The following is a 14,821-nucleotide window of genomic DNA, read 5'->3' as shown; positions in this document are numbered from 1 at the left end:
ATCCATACACCCATCCAGTATAACCAGAACCACAAGTCACATCAGAAAATGTATTCCTTTACTTTTAGCCCTTCTATTTCTTATTACGGCTGTGCCTTGTCAACTGGGGCACATTATGTTACAGATCTGAACTTTGCCAGAAAGGTGTTTGTATTTTATTTCAAATTATGATTCCTGAACATGGGGTGATGTAGCGTTCTGCTGTGCGCTCAGGGGCCCCTTCGAGTTTGGAGCGTGAGAGGCATAACCAACGCCGGCCTGATATTTGTAAGGGGCTCTGACATCCAAAGAGCCGCCGAGAAACAGTTATTGGTATTCAGAAAAAGGGAGGCTAAGAAGTCATCCTTTAAAAAAAATAAACTGAGCTGGAGAGCTGCCTGCATTTCACGCTGCAGCCTTCGGAAGAGGTGTGTTACCTAAAGCGCTTCCATCACGAATAGCGATGGGGAAGCTGCCTCCACTCGCCGACTGCTGGACTCCTGGGCGGCCGCCCGCGGGCTGAAGCCCCGCGCGGTCTGCAACTCGGTTACCCCACGTTTCGAGCAACCCGTCTTGCAGGAGCCCGGCGCGAACCGGCAGGGAAAGGGAGGGGCCGGAACACCCCGGTTGGCGGGCTTTCCAAGGTCCGACCCGAGCCCCAGTACTTTTCCCGCGCCTAGTTTTCCAGGTCACTTCGGAATCCGCTCCCTTTGTTTACATCGGAGCCGGGCTCAGCCCGGGAAGCATCCTGCCTTCCACAAGGAGGGGCACCTCGCCTCCGCAGACCGTGGGGGCAGCGAAGTTCATTCTCCCGGGGACGGAGGGCGCCTCTCCCGCAACACGTGTCGGCCGTGACCAAATCTTCCAGTAACCCGGGCAGTTGAAGTGAGGCGGAGGGTCAGGGAAAGGCGGGGCGGTTGGTGCGGGGCAAGCAAGCCAAGTGCGGAAGCCGTGCGGGGATTCTTCTAGAAAGGGGGGCGGGAGGGAGCGAGGGCGGCGCGCGGAGGGAAGGGATCTGTGTGGGAACGTGCGTGTGAGCGGGTACGAACCCCGCGAGGCGCGAGCGGCGCCGTGCGCGAGCGGGGCGGGGGGCGCCGGCTCGGGGCGTGAGCGCCGGTGAGTGACACGGCGGGCGGGCCGGCGGGCGGGGGCAGCCCGCGAGGGGCGGGAGCGTCCCTGCGCCGAGCGGGCCGAGCGGAGTTGTGGCAGGGAAGGGATCCAGTCGGGGACCGAGCCGGCTGCGCCCTCCGCCGCGAGCGCCGGCTGAGCGCGGCGAGCTCCGGACGGCGCGCGGCCCAGGCAGCGGCTCCCGCTCGGCCCGCCCCCCGAGCCGCAGGGGCCGCCGCCCCCGCTGTGCCTCCCCCTGCGACCGCGCCTCCGATCTGGTCCCCACTCCGGACCAGAGTGCGCGGCGATCGGCAGAGAGAGGTAAGCCCGGGACCCCTGGCCACCGCCGCCCGGGATCCCCTCTCCGCCCGCCGGGCCCGAGCCCGAGCCCGGATGCGGGACTCGGACGGACGCGGCGGGGCCTTCGCGGCCGGGACGGCGGCTCGGTCCGGGTCGCACGTTCCGCAGCCCGAGCCGCCCAGCCCCCGCCGCCTCCCGGGGCGCTGGGTGTGGCCCCCGCCGGGCGCCGACGCCGGCTGGCGGCGCGGACCGGACGCGGAGGTCGCCGTCCTTCCTCTCTGGCCGGCGCGGTTGGAGCCGGCGGGCGGGCGGGAGGCGGCGCCGGGACCGCCGCACCTCTGCGCGCCCTGGGAGAGCTTGTGGCCGCCGCGCTCCGACGGGGACCCGCCCGCCCCGGATCTGAATCGGCCGCGGTCCCTGGTCTGCCCTCCCCGGCGCGAGCGCCCCCTTCCACTGGCCGAGCGGAGCGCGACCCGCCCGCCGCCCGCCGCCCGCCCTCGCGCTAGGAGCCGAGGAGCTGCCCGCCTCTGCGGGACTGTCCTGCCCTCGACCTTGGCCCCGCACCCCGGGGCGCCGGTGGGAGCGGGATGCAGCGGCCCCCGGGGCCGGGTGACGGGAGTATACGCCGAGCGACGCGGCCGCGGGACGAAGCGGTTGCACCTCGGTGTCCGGGCGGGTGGACCCGGAGTCCGCAGGCGGCAGCCCGGGCTCGGGACTGTGCGGCGGACGAAGCCCCGGGACAGCGGTTGTTCCGCGGTGCGGGAGGGTGGCCGCCCTCGGCGCTGGACGGCCGCTCGCTCGCCCGGCTCGCGCACCCTGGTTGTTAGTGCTACGCACGTGGAGGAGGCGAAGGGCTGAGACTCTACCCGGCCAGGGAGGCGACCGAAGCCTCCCGGCTTCACGCGTGGAGGTTTCCTGTGCTTGGGGGGCTGGTGTTTGTGAACTTCAAAAGCTTTCAAGTCCCGGCATTCCCGATTTTAGTGGATGCCAAGGTTTTGGAGACCTGACAGTGTAATGATTCTTTTTGTACAGCGTTTGCCTTTGCGTATATTACAGAATCTGTGGCTTGAGACCTAGTGAACTTCGAACACAGCCTTTCTTTACATAAAATGTGTAATAGTCCCACTTGCTTATTTAAAATTTTCACAATGTTGTATTAGAAACTTGTACTCGTCCCTTTGCAAGTAAAAACACGACTGACATTTTAGAACCTATGCAGAGGATGAGGCTTTATGCCAGCATTTGAGAGAGTAAGGTCGTGTGACCTTTATGACATCGTTTTAGTTTGTCTTAAAGGAATGATTCATTGTTATTCTGATCATGTTTTCTAGAGGTAAAGCAGATTGAAATCTTGGGGGGGGGGTAGGAAGTCAGAAATGTTTTCATTAAGAAAAAAAATTCAAGTAACAAATCCAGTTATTCTGAAAGATACTCTGAAAATAAAGACTAAAGTTGCCTTTTGGGTAAAGTATTTCATCGGCCTTAGAAAATTGTATTACTTAACCAGAAAGCAGTGTGTTATGTGGATGAGGGCAGTTTTATCAAGTTAACTGTAGTGTTTAAAAATACCTGTGTATGATAATATTTGTTGGATCTTTAACTGGGGGGAAAATCAACTTGGAGAATGATTTCCTATTTGGACAAGGCATTTACTGCTGCATTCTCTAATTAGAGTTTTGGATTAAACACAAGCTTTGTTAAAACCTATTTTATGAAGCAGCAGCACAAAAAACATGTAAAATTCTCTATCTTTGTGGCTTTAAACACACACACACAGACTAGCTGAAAGATACTTTGCATAAAAAACACAACCGACGTGAATTCTGAGAATATTTAAGAGGATAGTAAAAACTCAACATCTGGGAAAAGTATATTAATTGGCAATTTCCTTTCTTTCTTTAATCCCTGCCTCTGAAAATATTAAATGATTTCCTAGGAATCAACTTAGTTTAATATACTTATTTGGACAGGCAAAATGATCAACACTTTTTGTGTTCATTTTGTTTTAGAAAGGCCCCTAATGAAAGTCTTCGTGGGCAGTTCTGTGCTCCCACTGATTTTCAAGTGGCCATTGTGGGTATAGGTATCTATGGGCTATGAAGCTGCTTTGCCATCCCTGAAATGATCAGGAAAGGAAAATGCTTAGGCCACATCATTGCAGTCTTGGAAGCACTGCCAGTCAGAAGCAGCTCATAGGTCAGTTTTGCTGTGCAAATAGAAATACTTTTCCATCAGAAGTTAATCTTGAGATATGGCTCATTTTTGGTCCTAAGTTTTATCAATTTCTCAGTCTCTGATCATAGAATTGTGTTGTCATTAACAATGAATATTCATTTATGGCTTTTGTGTTGAAGATGTTTAGGTCGTCTTCATTCTAATACCTTTACACAATTTTAATCAGCACTCCATGAAGTGAATGGGGACAGGAACTTCTGGTTTTGTTTGATAAAATGTAAGACTTTGAGGTTGCTCATGTTAAGATCTAAGCTACTACCAACTGTCTCGCCACATGATGAGAATGGGGTGGGTTCTGTGTGCATTAAACAGATACTGCTTACTCACTTTCCATAGTACTTCTTTCCTAATCATCTCCTGTAGACCTGTTACTATTATTTGACTGTGACAATTGAATCATATGACTGCTATAAATTTTGTACACAGAACAGTAACTTTTATAAACATAACACAGGACATGAGAGCAGAAATATAATATGACAGAGTGATGGAGTCTGTTAATTGATCTCTACATGATTGTGCATAATTCAGCTAATCAATTCATTCCATCACTGTTCTGTCTTACCATGTAATCACACAATTAAAATATAATTTTCATGATACAAACAGTTAATGACCCAGTACACATAATTATAGAAGAAAAACAAACCTTTCTTTCTCTTCCCTTTTTTCAAGTAGTCTGCTATGAAGGTGTTATTTCCTTGACACGTCAAAATGGCTATTTTGGAGTTGCAATGGTTGTTATGTAAACAGGCCATATGTTGAATTTCTGCAGAACTTTACGTGTTCAGTGTTGTGGTACTCGACAAGATCCACTAAGCATTACATCTAAGAAACATAGTTTGTATTTTTCTCTATATATCATTTCCATTACCTCTGTTTAATAGTATTTTCTAACAAGAAGTTCTTGAATGAAGGGTGTCACCTGCCCTTACGTCATACGAATCTTCAGTGCTGACGCAAACTCCATGTTCATTTATGCACCTGTTTAACAAACTTCTCATAGTGGATGTCCTGCTGTCAGGCTAAAAGGCCTCCTGCCTGGTAACACACTTTTCATATTCTCTGCTAAACCTTTTCCTTTTCCTATCTTCTTGATAGTCTTAGCATTCTCTTCATCACCCAGACTTGAGACCTAGGAACCATCTTGATTCCTCCCTTTCCTTCGGTAAAACTATGCATCAAGTTCGGTTAACTCTTCCGTTGTAACAGCTCTCTGAGCCAGCCCCCCAACTTCCTTTGTGTTCCTCACTTTCCCTGATAGCCCAGGCCCTCAGCCATCACTGTGTTCTAGGATGCTTATAATCTCCTACGTCCTGGTCTCACTGTAATTGAGTTTGCCCCCTTCTGTGCATTTCCACCACGCTGACCTTCCTAAAACTCTTCTCCTTGGAACTCTTCTCCAAGGATTATCTCACAGGAAGGCTATGTTGCAGTCAGGTTTATCTGATTCTAAAGCTAGTGCTCTTTCTACTAGTTAAATTGCTTTTCATGCCCCGCCCCCCAAATTGCCTTTGACATAAAGTCTAACCACTCAACCTGTTTTAATGTGCTTCACAGTCATGGCCAAAATTTAACTTACCAACTTTAATTTATACTTTTCTCCAACAAGAACCTTTATTCCTACTAGTAAGGATCTCACTGCCCTTTGAAGATGACTTTGTACCCTTTCGTTCATGACCTACATTTTATTTTTTATTTATTGATTTGAGAGAGACAGAGGCGGGAGAGAGAGATTAGTCATTCCACTTATTTATGCATTCATTAGTTGATTTTTGTATGTACCCTGATCGGGATCGAACCCAAAACCTTGATGTATTGGGACGATGCTCTAACCAACTGAGCTACCGGGCATGGGTCATGATCTACCTTTTAGAATGCCTTTTCTTTTTCTGGGGATCTAAGTGTAATCTTTTAGTTCAACTCCGCCTGCCCTATTCAAGTTACCCTCATTGGTTTCTTTCTCTTCTGCCCTTTTGTGTGTGCATCATTCCTTAGACCATCAGATAATCTCTTACATTATTGTGTTCTTAATTTTTGCTTTCCTAACTAGATGGCAAGTTCCTTGAGGGCACTGGTGTACCTTGTATGCTATCTTTGAATCATTTACGTGCCCTTGAGCGTATCAAGCACTTGTCAACCAGAGGGTGACTTTTCTTTATGATGGGATTTTATGTTGCCTGTGTACTCCTCACGGTTGTGTCCCCAGAGCCTAGCTTGCAGCTTGACACCTAGTCCTGACCTTGATAAATACTTGTTAGCATAGAAATTAATGTTGACATTGGATCAAAGGGACAGGCAGGCATTTGAAGGAGGCATTTGTCAAGGAGTTTTTCCCATTTTTCTTCAGTGGTTCTAATCAGCCTTTTTCTAAGTCAGCTGTGAGGATTCTGAGGCCTGGCATTTTCCAGAGTGGAGATAATGATGGAGGCTGGCAGTTGTGAGTTAGAATTAAGGAGGTTGTCATTGTTTTAAGGTGGAGTGATGGGTCCCATTGGTGAGCAAAAATAAAAGCATGTCGGCCTATGCCAGTATTTTATACATAAAACAATTAGACTAGAGTTATGAGTTGTATAGTACAGCTAATCGGCCCTAAAATTCCAGACTGTGTAGCAGGGCTACCTAACCTTTTCATTTAAAAGCTTCCTTGTAATGTTAAAAAAAATTATCTGGGGAATCCATTTGGGAATGAAAGTTGAGGTAAGGAAGAGATGCCACACCCATCCTATTGTATTCAGGACAAAATCCAATTCTTTAAACTTTTAGTAAAACTCATGTTGTACAAGGCACTAAACTCCAGGAAGGAGTTTAGTCAAGCAGGAGAAATAACATGTAGCTCAGAAACAAAGATCCAAGAGAGCTCAGAAGGGAAAATTTCCTTCTTGGGGTGGGGTGTGGGGACCGGCCTAAAGAAATCATTGTTTGAGCTGATTATTGAAAGGATTTGAGTAAGACTTCAATAACTGTCATTGGAAATACAAGGGTAGGGGAAGGGTGGGAGGGCTGGGGGCAGTGCAGGGCAGGCATTCCAGGGTTTTTTTACTCTAACCTCAGTAGGTAAGCCAGGGTTCTCCTGGGCATTGGTGATCTGCAGTGTTCAATAATGAAACTTTAAGGATATACCAACACCTGCAGTAATTACTTTTGGTGCCAAGTGCCAAACTGACTGTGACATAAAGAGCAAAATAAGTCCTGTAAGCAATATAACCAGCGCATTCCTGGGTAGCATCCAACTTGCTTAGAATGCTCCAAACTGCCTCCTGCATTATGGAAACACCACTGAAGGCTGAAACTTTCTTGGTAATGTAAATAGGGAATGCCTGCCCAATTGTGCTCCCAGGTAGCCTGCTATCTATGGGACACTGCCCAGTGCACCTAGCAGAGTTCAATAAGTGGGTAAATGTACTGTTATATAGAGCCGTAGTTGTGATTCTGTAGAACTGTCCCCATGGACTGTAAAACTAGGGCTGATGGGATAAGTTTCAGGGAGATAGATTTGGGGTCAGTGTAAGGAAAGTAGTCTTATTATGGATTGTACTATTTCATTAGATGGTAAGCCCTCTGACTAAATGCATTCAATCATAGGCTATACTATAGGCAATGTCTCACTTTAATACATGCATTATCTCCTTTCTTCCTCAAAGCAGTGCTTTGAAGTATATATGCTAATTGCTCCCATTTTACTGAAGAACAATACTGATGCCTAGGAGGTTGGGTTATGAGTAGGTTGTAGAGCAGGTATCAAGCCCAAGCAGTTTGAGGGCAGACACTGAATATGTACTGCATGAAGAAAGGATACAAACATTGGATGGCCATTAGGATTTGCAAGGGCCCTTCCTAACATAGGACTGATTCTGAAATTCTCCTTCTGGATCAAGGTGCTAATTGTTGCAAAGCACTAATTCACTATCAGCCCACCCAATTCCTAAAAAATCAGAACAAAGTGAGTACAATTATCATCATGATGATAGTTAACACTTACTGACCATCTCATTTAAACCCCACATGATCTTACAAGGTAGGGATTATGTACCCTTTTAAGAGGGGGACACAAGCTCAGGGAAGTCACATGACTTGAGCGAATCTGCAGAGTTGAGAAGTGGCAGATGAATCTGTCTGGTGTCTGACTCCCACCCCTAGCTTTTTTCTTACCCTGCCCTTTGAGATAATGGATGGTGACATCGAGAATACTTACCTACCAGTTCAGGACTGGACGCCAACCAGTCAGAGAGGCCACTAGCTATAAACAACCACTGTGCCTTTCCTGGGTGATGACTATCACCTGAGGTGATGTTTAGGTGAAGTCCAAAGGTGTGTGAAAGGCTTGGTATTATTCTAAGACTGCAGATCTGGAGCTCCACAAAGCTGGTAACTTCTGTCTGGTTCAGCATTTATCTGATTTTATACATGATACGTAGTGCTATTAACGAACAAATGCCTTCATGTATAGTTATATTTCACTTATACTTCTAAACAGGGCCTTCTTCCCCACTCCTTTTTCCCTGTGCCCTCTTCCAACGGGAGGCTAATCTCTCCAGACAAGGGTCCCTCTTGCCTCCGCCGGACCTTGCCCCATTATCTCTCTGTTCTTCAGGGTCTAACCAACCTTTTCTCTCAGTGCATGAGCATGTGTAAGTCTTTCTCATTTTTTTATGAAAACAGAAACCAAAACAAACAAAATCCCCTTGGCTCCTTCTCTCTCGGTCTGGTTATGTCCCATCTCATTCCTTGTCTTAGAAAGCAGCTCCTTGAAAGACAGGCCCTCATGCAATACCTGCTCCTCGCCACCTACTCATCCTCTCCAACCCTCTCCCACCCCGTCCTCTCAGTGGCCGCCTCTGTCCTTCCAACTGCCAGATCCACTGTCTAGGAGTCTCCTCTAATTCTTGACCTGTGTTGGTCTTAATGATCTCTGTCTGCCCCTTGAAACTTTGCCCACCTGGTTCCTGAGTCATTCCTCTCTCCGCATTTTCCCGTTGCCCAGTGTTCTGTATTGTATTAGACTTTGTAGGGTCCTCTCCTTGTCCTAAACCTCAGCATCCTTTAGAGTTCACTCTTCAACCCTCCGCTCACTCTTCATATTTACCTTGGGGCAACTCACCCAATGTTTTCTTCTGTTACCACCTATATGCCATTGATTCCTTAATCTGCAACTCCAACCTTGAACTCTCCGGACCTCTGCTCCAGGTATCTGAAACTCAGCGAGTTTAAAACTCCTCTTCCACAACCAGCATATTTATTCTGTGTTCTCTGTCTTAATTAATGGAACCCACTTCACCAAGTTTAAAATGTAGGGGTTGCTCTAGATTCCTTGCTCTTCCTCAGCCCCTACGTTTTATTGATCACCAACCCCTGTAGAAATTATCCCCTCAAACTGTCTTGGCTCTACCCTCACCTCCTGAAGACCATTGCCACCATCATTGCCGTGGTTCAGGCCCTCATCTCTGCTCTTGAGGATTCCTGCAGTAGCCTCATAACTGGTCTCTCTGCCTTCTACCTGGCCTGCCTCCAATCCATTCCCCACACTGCTGCCTTTCTAAAAGGCAAATTTGATCACGATTCTCTGCTGCTTAAAATCTTCCAGCAGAGTCACTGCTTCTCCAGGATAAAATTGAAGCTCCCTAGCATAGTACAAAAGCTCCTTTGTGATCTGGGCTCTCCCTTCGAGTGTGTTTCAAAGTCTTCTCTAATGATTCTAATCCCCACTGTCTACTCCTGCCTATATCACCCCTACTAAAGGACATGAGTCATTACAGAAAAAAAAATGAGAGGATGGATGGGAACATGGAACTGTCTGACCAGTACCTAGCTGCATCTGCTATTGAACCCTTGAAATAAGGCTAGTCCAAATTGAGATGTGCTGCTAATGTAAAATACATCATGGGTTCAAAGACTATATGAAAATAAAAGAATGTAACATATCTCATTAACAAATTTTAATATTGATTACACATCAAAACAGTAATAGCTTGGATATAGTGGGTTAAGTAAAATATATTATTAAAATTAATTTCACGTTTCTTTTTTTTAACACGACTGCTAGAATATTTTAAATTACCTGTGTGGCTCACATTATATTTCTACTGGACAACATTGTTAAGAACATCTCATTCCCAGGAGATACATTCTACAAGAGCCAAGCCCATGAGCTTTTTGACTGATTAAGTCAGCCCTACAGGTATAGAGAAGCAGCAATTGCTCAGTTTCTTAAATCCCGAGATATAATGTGCTTTAGATCAGATTCAGAATCGGAGAGACAGATTGTGGAAGCGACGGGCAGGAGTCTTACACACAATGCTCACAGAGCTGAAGTCATGATGAAAGCACATCTGTCTCCCCAGTCACTGTCAGGAGTGGGAAGCAGGGATTCTTGTGTGCTAGAGGGAGGATTTGAGATAGACAGGAGGAGCGAGGAAGGGCAAGTGGAGTCGCAGTCCATGGAAGCCCCCCAGCCGTGAGGCGCCTGGCAGAATGCTGAGAGCCATGCCTGTGTCTCGGAGCTCTCCATCCTGCCGTTGGTCCTTCCCCGTGGGCTAAGGCCTGGCGCCCCCATTGTTTAGCTCCAGGATCCTGAGCAAGTGAATGAATCAGTGGGTCATGAGCCTCGACAATATGTACATGCCATAACCACTGTGCATCAAACAAAATGACATGCCAAACAACTGGTAAGTGTTCTACAGAAGTCAGGTATGCCTTACGATCCTGAGGGCGGTAATCTGGGCATCAGTTAGCCCCAAAGGCCTTGGTGACAGGTATATGGGCTGTCAGAAAGTCCCAGAGGATACGTTGTGTCCTGCGAGCATGCAGAACTTTATGTTTTCACAGTGGAAAAGCCGACGGGTTGGTGATAGGAAACCAGAGCTTATCGTTTAGGAGCAGGAGGGAGAAACCTGGAGGTGAGGGGAAGAAGCCATGACTATCAAGAGAAGGATTCAGCAGGATCAGATTCCAGTGGAGTCTGGTAGGCAGCGTGACTCAGCATGTTCTCTTGGTAGTTTGTGTGCTGTGTTCTGTTGAACGCTTCACTTATAAGAAGAATCCCCCTGAGCAGTTGTTTTTCTTTGCTTTTACATATTAAGCATTAGTATAAAATTCTGGTAAGGGGAAAGATTCTTGTGCTCAAAATAAAAGTATGACAGTCACACATCTATAGAAATGGCTTGAGAAAGTAGTGATTACACTGGTGTGATTATTTCTCCCCCAATTGTGGGATGTGGGACCAGTTTAGGCCCCATGCAGGAGCCTCACAGCCCCCTTAGTGACTGTCCATCTGACTCACCATGGAGTTTGCCTTGCCAGGAAGCCAGCCTCAACTTCATTCTTGGGTAACTAAATTTTTACTTAGTGCCCCAGGTTCCAGTTTGTCTCCCACATTCCCAAGTCCCTCCTTGCAGCTCTTGTGTGGGAATCCCAAATTGCTTTACTGAGTAAGTGTGCCATCATATATCTCTAAGCCTTCTTAGGACAGCAGTCTTGCCTGTGAGCTACAAGACCTAGGGTGAGTCCCTGCTACTCCCTTCCAGGCTTCTTCAAGCCTGCCAGCAGTGGGCAGGAAACTCAGTTAGCTTAATAGATATTTGTGGAATTGAGTAGCTTGCCTGGGTACTAGCTGGTCCCTGGTTCCAGACCCCTCACACCAAACACAACTTGCTAACTGGCTGCCCCACCGGTCTCAAGGTCCCTTTTGTACCATATGTGCAACTTGGGAAGAAAAGGGGAAGGTGAGTAGAGGGCTGATTTTTTTTCTAAGTTGTGGTACATTCACTTCTTTGTCTCCTGTGGGAAGGCTAGTCTTGTGTGTACATAAAAAAGGTGGCTGCCTTTATGATGTGATTCAGAATCTGTACTACTCCAAAGGGCACTTCAAATATCAATGGTTTCACTTTCCTGCTCTCTGATATAGGGAAACTTATGTTATGAAAACTCGAGTCCTTTTCCTAAGACCAGTATAGTTTAGAAGACAAAGAGGACAAGTTTGGTACTTGAATGCCCTGGTTTTGACTCATGTAATTGGCTGGCTGTATGAACTTGAGCAAATTATTTAATCTTCCTGAATCTTGGGTTTTTTCCTGTATGATGTGGGACTAATACCTATTTGTTTTGTTAGGGTTTTGTTATGACTCAATAAAACACGATGGAAAGTGTTTTCCTAGCAGCAGGGCTAAGCTGCAGATGCTGTGGAAGTGGTAACAGACATGTGCTCCTTAGGATGAATAATTTTATAGCCCCTTCCCTGAGACTGATAAGGAAGAAAATAAGGAATCTGGATCAAGGGGCCCAGATTTTACCCTTCCAAGGGTACAAAAGGACCAGAAGGAAGTCACTTTCACATTTTGCTTAAGGCCAGTCTTGTCTAGTGGTTTGCATTTGTGAAAACATCCACCTGGGATTATGAATACAGCATGAGGCCATGGAAAACAGGCATGTTTACATCGTCTGCCAGGGTAATGTAAGAAGAAACAAAGGAAGTTTTTGAATCTCTGAATAGTCAGGTACACTGCCATCAAAATAAACTTTTATTTCTATTCTTTGCTGACAAACTACAAATAAAGGAAGCCACTAAAATAACCTGAAAAGGAAGATTCAGATACAAATCAGACACCAGAGACAGATTTTGCACTTATTTTGTTGGAGCCATTCTTTCTCTAACCATGGGTGTTTGGGAAGTTCTTTTGTTGTGGCTTTTGTTGCTTACAGGAAGGGGGAGAAAGCTTTAGTGCACTGAGGAAGAATGGTTTTGATTGGAGGCAATATTGTTCTCAGTGTGGGCTGACTTTCATATATTATAGTGATTGCTAATACATAACTGAGAAAACCCATTTATTGAAGTGCCATAGAGCGGTGAGATAGTGGGATCTGACACACTGCCACTTCTGATCAACCAGGATTTTTTATGGAAATGTGGGCGGTCCTGTAATTTGTAAAGGGGAAAGTGGAAGCTGTTGTGCTGGCTACGTGGCTACTAACGTCCTGGCCTGAAGGGTCTTTGTCCTTCCTCAGTCATTTCCCCTGTGAAGTCTGAATGGTGGGCTGCATTCAGTACATGCTTTGATGTCCTCATTGCAATACCATAGCCCTAGTATAGTGTCATATTAACATTGTAAACACGCAAGGGGCAAGCGTAAATCTACTGCCTCAAAAATTAAAAATAAAAGCACTAAAAGGATTATTTAGTGCTGGTTTGTGGCCTTGAATATATAAACTCATTTATTGTTCTGGTAGTCCCAGAGCAAGAACCCTTTCAGCTGTAATGGATGATATCAACTAAGGTTACCATGACAACATTAATTCACAATTTCTAAACTTTGGTAGAATTTGACTTCTGGTCTCTTCTGGATTGCATTTAAATTTAGTTAGTTATTTCTCATTTATTAAGACCAGGCACATTTAGATATCGCTAACAGAAATGTACTAGGAGTCTCTTCATGAAAGTTACTGATATGAAATTGGAGACATGTCTGTGGGCATTGGAAAGGCATAGTGCATGCTGTGGTCTGAGATTCCCCCCAAGCGCGGGAATCCCTCCCGCAGTGACCCAGTCAGCCAGCTGCCATCTGAACCCTGCGGGGGGCCAGGAGGTCACAGTTCTGTGGCGCTGAGGAATTCTGCTGACGATATTCTGCAGGGCTCCTAGACCTTAAGCCCCGTTAGATGTTGACCTTGTCTCATTTGTGGTTGGACTGACACTCATTATCAAGTACACTAGGACAAAAGTATTGAAAACCCCCCCAGCTTCCTGTTTGTCTTCATCACCTTTGGGGTGCCACCTTCTGTGTGGTAGTTCTTCAAATATTTGACCATAGCTATGATGTTTCCTATTTGAAATCTTATATTTTCAGGCTTCCAGGGTCCCAGTTCTTCCAACAGATTTCCCAGCCTGTTAACACGCCTCTGGCCTCCTGCCACTCTGCCTGTGCCATTTAAAAGCGAAGCAACTTGAATGCAACACACTACTCCGGAGTTCCCCGAGCTGTAGAAACCCAGGGCTGCTGTTAACTCCCTCATTCGGGGCACCCTTCTTTTATTAATCTAGTCAGATACTGTGTTGACCTCCATTTTAAATCAGGGGCAGCACGTTGTTATTTTACATCCAAACTCAAAACCTCCAAGTCTTTTTCTTACCAACCGCTACAGCCAAGTGCCCCTTATTGTGTCCTTATGCTGTTAACTGTGTGAACTTTATCCTTGCTACATTTTGTTTCTTTCTGCCAAATCACTTTTCCTCTCAAAACATTTTTGAATTCTAATGTTTAAAAATTCAGTTCATTACTGGTACTTCTTTCACTTACCAGTTGCACATTTGACAATGGTACTTTGTCACTGATAGAATGTTGGTCACAACACAGGCCAGAGATAGAGCCCTTTGACTTTCTAGAGAATTCTTGACATCAGTGTGTGAATTTTGTTAGTTTTTTCAAACTAGCTTGATAATCTTCTACTTGTGCTTATTTTCTTGTTCCCAGGTTTTCTAAGAGGATACAGTCAGGAAAGATTTGGTCAAATGCTTCAGTAAAACTATCATTGTTGATTCACTTATTGCCCATCGTAGACCCTCTACTATGAAGTGTAGTGAGATTAATTTGGAGCAACTGTTAGATCACATTAATTTTTCTTTTGACAAATTTACTAAAAAGTGTATCTGGAGGACTGTACTTTTAATTTATTTAAACATAATTTTATAAAATAATTCATACATCATTTCAATTCATCTAAACTTGTTTAGTTTAAAGGAGCTGCCTTTTTTGTATATCATTTGGTTCTCTTTCTGGAATCATTGCTCTGAAAACAAATTGGTGGTATGACAGGAAATCACTCTTTAGGTGTCACTCCAACACATCATTATAGTCACACCTCCTGGGAGAGACAGTAATCAGGCTGAGGCATGTCCAAACAGTGTGCAGGTGTCCATGTAAACAGCTCCCTGACAGTATCACTAACGTGGCCATGACAGAGAATGTGCTGATGGCAGCGTGTCACCAATGGATGCATGTTTTCTCTAAATGGGAAATTCTGTATTATTTCAAGAGGTTTTTTCCCCTCACACAAACTCTTTGACTTTTCATGTTGATATCAAATGTCTTGTCAGATTTACATATGGTGCTTTCTGTGTTATCTTTTGTTGTATTCTTGTACAAAATAGTTTTTTTACTTTTTTTTTACTTTGGACTCAATGGAAAAATATAATTTAAAAGAACAGTAA

At 45.7% G+C, this 14,821-nt stretch overlaps 1 protein-coding gene across 2 annotated transcripts in view; it reads left to right on the top strand.

Moving 5' to 3' along the window:
• Positions 1-665: 665 nt before the first annotated feature.
• The window catches only part of SPATS2L (spermatogenesis associated serine rich 2 like), a 148,118-nt gene continuing 133,962 nt past the window's right edge, over positions 666-14,821 (top strand). Inside the window, exon 1 of one of the 2 annotated variants that reach the window (XM_016221378.2) lies at positions 666-864. The gene's annotated coding sequence lies outside the window, so the exon portion shown is untranslated. Of the gene's footprint in view, positions 865-1,299; positions 1,408-14,821 lie in introns of those variants that run through there. The other variant, XM_087819682.1, reaches the window with a different exon arrangement.

The sequence above is a fragment of the Miniopterus natalensis genome, chromosome 8 (genome assembly GCF_054644295.1).
Source record: "Miniopterus natalensis isolate mMinNat1 chromosome 8, mMinNat1.hap1, whole genome shotgun sequence".
NCBI lineage: Eukaryota > Metazoa > Chordata > Mammalia > Chiroptera > Miniopteridae > Miniopterus > Miniopterus natalensis.
Note: the sequence above shows the minus strand (reverse complement) of the source record. Positions and strands in the feature narration are given on the sequence as shown.